At 50.2% G+C, this 6,016-nt stretch overlaps 1 long non-coding RNA gene across 1 annotated transcript; it reads right to left on the bottom strand.

Moving 5' to 3' along the window:
- Positions 1 to 729: 729 nt before the first annotated feature.
- Positions 730 to 6,016, bottom strand: LOC145340070 (uncharacterized). The gene is made up of 3 exons (XR_013886203.1): positions 5,950 to 6,016; positions 3,927 to 3,965; positions 730 to 1,530 (listed from the first exon to the last, which is right to left on the bottom strand). It is a non-coding gene; the product is annotated as an uncharacterized LOC145340070 (long non-coding RNA).

The following is a 6,016-nucleotide window of genomic DNA, read 5'->3' on the forward strand; positions in this document are numbered from 1 at the left end:
GGGGAGAAAGCAGGATTAGGCTATTGAGTTGGACAATCAGCCATGATCGAAATGAATGGCAGAGCAGGCTCGAAGGGCTGAATGGCCTCCTCCTATCTATGGTTCTATAGATCAAGAGGTCTTAAATCATCCCAGTATTACCCCAGCTATGCCCCCTTCCTGGAAGTGTTTTTCAGTGTAATATGGGACATTCTAGAACAAGAGTATAGGATAAGGGGCAGCAAATTTAAAACCGAGTTGAGGAGAAACTACTTCTCCCAAAGAGCTGTGAATCTGTGGAGTTCGCTGTCCAAAGTGTGGTTGATGCTGGGACAGTGAGTAAATTTAAGGACGAGTGAGACATTTTTAATTGGTAATGGGTTGAAGGGTTATGGGGAGAAGGCAAGAAAATGGGGACGAGGAGCATATCAGCCAAGATCAAATGGTGGAGCAGACTCGATGGGCCGAATGGCCTAATTCTGCTCCTACATACCTTATGAACTTAATATCCATTCCACGGACTCAAGTATCATAACACATAAATTTTGCTTTATTCTTCAAACTGAGTGCCACACCGTGAGGCAGGATGTATTTTTGGGCTGTTTTTCACCCTCTTGCCCCACTGCCCACACACACACACTTGCTGCACTGCCGCCTCAGACTCTCGGGTGCTGGCTGAGGGAGGGTGAGCGACAGGGCAGGGATGTCACAGCCCAGTCCCAGCCAGGTCCCCAACACCACACACACACACACACACCCCCCCCTCTCAGATTCCACGCCCAGGTGGTGCAGTGGTAGTCAGTCGATCACCTTTCTGCCTTCTCCCTGGGCCTGCGAGGCCTCCTGGGATCAACATCAGCCCCAGCAAGTGGTAGGGGCGAGGGGAATCAAACTCCAGGGACAAAGGCTCTGAGCCAGTAAGGAGGCACAGCCCTTCAGACAGTCCCAGCTGTTGGGCTGCAATGAGGGGATGCAGGGGAAGGGGTGGACAGTTCTATTAATGGCCTCCTCCCCAACACACATTGGCATGGAGCCCACCAGGGTGATTGTACATTTTGTGACGTGCATGTGGACCGAGTGTTAATGCTGACTGCTGATGATTACTCCAGGGTGGTGTTGGGGAGGGCACCCGTTCCCGTCAGTGGGCAGCTGCCAGAAGTCCATCTTGGTGACGGCGGCGACTTTCTTGTTCCACTCCTCCACCACCATTACCTTCTCGGCCAGCGTGAAGCCCATGGTGTGCTGGTGTTTCTGGAGGATGTGACGCTTGATGGTGCTGAGTTTGAGGGTGGCCAGGGTGCTGCCGCACACACATGCAGACCAGGCCGTGCCGCCCCTGGTCGTAGTCCATCAGGTACTCCAGCCTCCCAGCGCTCCTGGTAATTGCGCCAGTGATCCCTCCCCGGGACCTGCCCCGGACTGTCCGTAGTCGGCGAGCTCAGCTCCTGTTCCTCCACGCACACCTCGATTTCGGCTGGACTTTCCCCCCATCCCCGTGTACATCCCAGTCCAGCTGTACGCAGCTGGAAAACTCCATGTCAGGATTTTCCCCTGCAATTCAAAGATACAGAGAGAATAGCACTACAACACGCAACACCCTTCCCAGAATCAGACCTCCCACTCAATTCAGGCAGGAAGAAAGAAGTGTACAGCACAGGAACAGGCCCTTCGGCCCACCAAGCCTGTGCTCACACAGGTACCTCTCTAATCTAATATTTTCTTGCCTCTATGTGGACTATATCCCTCTATTACCTGCCTGTTCATGTATCTATCCAGATGCCTCTCGAACGTTGTAGCAGAATCTGCTTCCACCACCACCTCCGGCAGCGCGTTCCAGGCATTCACCACCCTTTGAGTGAAAAACTTGCCCCTTACATCTCGTTTAAACTTCTCCCCTCTCACTCTCAACCTATGCCCCCCCCCCCCCCCCCCCCCGAGTAACTGACCCTTCAACCTTGGGAAAAAGACTCTGACTATCCACTCGATCCAAGCCTGTCATAATCTTGTAAACCTCTGTCGGGTTCCCCCTCATCCTCCGACGCGCCAACGGAAACAGGATTTGAAACTGAGCCACATAAGGAGATATTCGGCAAATAGGTCAGGAGGGTCTTACGTGCAAACAAACAGATTAATAGACCATTTGGCCCTTCGTATTTCCTGCGCTATTCAATCTGCTGAACTCGTGTTTCAAGTTCTACATTCCCATCTGCTCCCTGATAAGCTTAGATCCTTGAGGAAGGAAATCAATCTCCCAGCACATTAAAAATATTCAATGACCACACCGACCCCCCCACCACCCCCACTGTGCTCTGAGGCAGAGAGTTCCAAAGTCACACAATCCTCAGAAAAATCTTCTCCTCATCTCTGTTCTAAAATGGTGACCCCCTAATTTTAAAACCCCCTGCTTCTAGACTTGCCCACAAGTGGAAAGGTAGAAATCATAGAACAGAATCCCTATAGAGTAGAGCCATTCAGCCCATCGAGTCCGCACCGACAACTATCCCACCCAGGCCCAGGCCATTTCTGCACACACATGGTTTTGAGAGTATAAAAATTGGCAGGTCTTGCTGCAGCTAGACAGAACCTTAGTTAGGCCTCATTTAGAATATAATGTTCAATTCTGGTCACCACACTACCAGAAGGATGTGGAGACTTTGGAGAGGTTACAGAAAAGATTTACCAGGATGTTGCCTGGCCTGGAGGGCATTAGCTATGAGCAGAAGTCGGAGAAACTTGTTTTGTTCTCACTGGAACGACAGAGATTGAGGGAGTGACCTGATAGAGGTTTACAAGATTATGAGTAGCATGGACAGAGTGGAGAGTCAGATGCTGTTTCCTAGGGCAGAAGAGTCAAGTACTAAAGGAACATTGATTTAAGGGGTGTGGGGACAAGTTTACAGGAGATGTGCGGGGCAAGTTTTTTTTAAAATGCAGAGGGTGGTGAATGTCCGGAACGCGCTGCCCGGGGAGGTGGTGGGAGCAGGTTTGATAGTGGCATTTAAGGGGCAACTAATTGAATACATGAATAGGATGGGAGTGGAAGGATATGGACTCCCAAGTACGTACGGTTTTAGCTTAAGCAGGTATCATAAATGGTGTAGGCTTGGCGGGCCGAAGGGCCTGTTCCTGTGTTCTTTTCTTTGTTCTGGTGCTTTGTTCTGCCAATCAGCCAATCTTCTATCTATGCTAACATGTTACCCCCTACACCATGAGCCCCGACTTTGTGCTATAACCTTTGGTGCGGCACCTTGTCAAATGCCTTCTGAAAATCCAAGGTCAGCACAACAGCAGATTCCCTTTTATCATCAACGCATGTCACTCCTTCATTGAACATAAAGGAGACAGAGCAAGATGGAAAGGTTTAAGGAAGGAATCCCAGATGTTAGCACCTCAGGCAGCTGAAGGCACAGCCGCCAATGGAGGAGAGACAGTAATCAGGGAATGCTCAAGAAGCTGGAACTGGAGGACCGCAGAGATCTTGGAGGAGTGCAGAGGCTGTCGGAGGTTACAGAGATAGGGAGAGGATATAGGTGGTTGGAGGAGGTTACAGAGATAGGGAGGGGGTGTAGGGGCTGGAGGAGGTCACAGAGATAGGGAGGGAGTGTCAGGGCTGGAGGAGATTACAGAGATAGGGGAAGGATGTAGGGGCTGGAGAAGGTTACAGAGATAGGGAGAGGATGTAGGTGGTTGGAGGAGGTTACAGAGATAGAGGGGGTGCATGGGCTGGATTGGGCTACAGAGATAGGGAGAGAGTGTAGGGGCTGGAAGAGATTACAGAGATAGGGAGGACGTGTAGAGACTGGAGGAGGTCACAGAGATAGGGAGCAAGTGTAGGGACTCGTTACAGAGATAGGGAGGGTTTTAGGGGCAATGGGTGGGTGGTGAACAGGACTCCCCTATTAATTATTCTGATCAATGCGTAGATTTAATCATCAAATCACACTCACCAAGATTCACACAAAGCTCCTCTGCTGCTCCAGGAATATCTGAGAATACAAAACACACAGCACGTTATAGCACAGGGGACCATTCAGTCCATTGTTCCCACACTCCCCTCTCTCACAGACCTCTGCTCTCAAACTCCATTGGCCCACCTTGGGTCCATTCAGCCCCTCACCCACCTTGCCCCCCAAATAGAATTTATCTGCTGGAAGCTGCTAAAGGAAAGGCTCACGCTGCCCCCACTGGCAGGTGGATGTACTTACAGTGTGACATGTTTACTGTCTGTGAAGTTGGAATGTGATGTTGATAAAGATGTAAAACAAAAATGAAAAAAAACTAGAGGGAAAAAATTGGTGTGTCCCTTTAAAAGCTGGTCTTTTGTTTCAGTGCTTGGAGTTTTAAAATGCAAAGTATATCCAGAGTCCAAGCATTTGTAATAAAATGTCAGACAGTAGTCCTGACAAGCTAACTTCCTGTTGTTTGAATTTAGCCCAATCAATTTAAGGCAGGCCCTCAGCGACCAAGAACCTGTAAGATTTGAATTTGACGCTGTTGTCAAAAATCAGACCAATCCTATTGTAGGAAAACTAATAGGTCATCGCAGGTATAAAAGAGACTGCAGGGGGGGGGGGGTGGTAAAAAACAGGATAGCAACTGCCATCTCGCAAGTATTGAGAGGGAGACAACAGCTCTCCATTCTGCCAGCTTTATATATCTCACCCCCAGCTAACCAGCAAAAGGTACCAAATCAAAAGTAATTCACAAAGAAACTCCAGAAAGTTCCAAAAGACACAAAACCTGGTTATGTATTTTCTGAGAGAGATTAAATTGTATTATAACTTGTTTTGGCTAACGAGTGGATATTCACTAGGTTGATTCCGGAGTTGAGGGTTGGCTTATGAGTAGATTGGGGCTATACTCACTGGAACTCTGAAGAATGAGGGAAGATCTTATAGAAACATAAGAGGGGGGGGGGGAAAGAAGAAAGGGGGGGGAAAGAAGAAAGGGGGGGAAAAGAAGAAAGGGGGGGAAAAGAAGAAAGGGGGGGAAAAGAAGAAAGGGGGGGAGAAGAAGAAAGGGGGGGAGAAGAAGAAAGGGGGGGAGAAGAAGAAAGGGGGGGAGAAGAAGAAAGGGGGGGAGAAGAAGAAAGGGGGGGAGAAGAAGAAAGGGGGGAGAAGAAGAAAGGGGGGGAGAAGAAGAAAGGGGGGGAGAAGAAGAAAGGGGGGGAGAAGAAGAAAGGGGGGGAGAAGAAGAAAGGGGGGGAGAAGAAGAAAGGGGGGAGAAGAAGAAAGGGGGGGAGAAGAAGAAAGGGGGGGAGAAGAAGAAAGGGGGGGAGAAGAAGAAAGGGGGAGAGAAGAAAGGGGGGGGAGAAGAAGAAAGGGGGGGGAGAAGAAGAAAGGGGGGGAGAAGAAGAAAGGGGGGGGAGAAGAAGAAAGGGGGGGAGAAGAAGAAAGGGGGGGAGAAGAAGAAAGGGGGGGAGAAGAAGAAAGGGGGGGAGAAGAAGAAAGGGGGGGAGAAGAAGAAAGGGGGGGGAGAAGAAGAAAGGGGGGGAGAAGAAGAAAGGGGGGGAGAAGAAGAAAGGGGGGAGAAGAAGAAAGGGGGGGAGAAGAAGAAAGGGGGGGAGAAGAAGAAAGGGGGGGAGAAGAAGAAAGGGGGGGAGAAGAAGAAAGGGGGGGAGAAGAAGAAAGGGGGGGGAAAGAAGAAAGGGGGGGGGAAAGAAGAAAGGGGGGGGGAAAGAAGAAAGGGGGGGAGAAGAAGAAAGGGGGGGAGAAGAAGAAAGGGGGGGAGAAGAAGAAAGGGGGGGAGAAGAAGAAAGGGGGGGAGAAGAAGAAAGGGGGGGAGAAGAAGAAAGGGGGGGGAGAAGAAGAAAGGGGGGGAGAAGAAGAAAGGGGGGGAGAAGAAGAAAGGGGGGGGAAAGAAGAAAGGGGGGGGAAAGAAGAAAGGGGGGGGAAAGGAGAAAGGGGGGGAAAGAGGGAGGGTTCTGTATCATATTGTGATTGTTAATAGATTGGGGATCACTGACTCTACCTGCCACAGCTGCTTGGATCTTTGGAGGGGAGATGTCCTCTTTCCCTGTCGGCCCCGCTTTGATCCC

This window comes from Carcharhinus amblyrhynchos, unplaced genomic scaffold (assembly GCF_965287045.1).
Source record: "Carcharhinus amblyrhynchos unplaced genomic scaffold, sCarAmb.v2.hapA scaffold_756, whole genome shotgun sequence".
Lineage (NCBI taxonomy): Eukaryota > Metazoa > Chordata > Chondrichthyes > Carcharhiniformes > Carcharhinidae > Carcharhinus > Carcharhinus amblyrhynchos.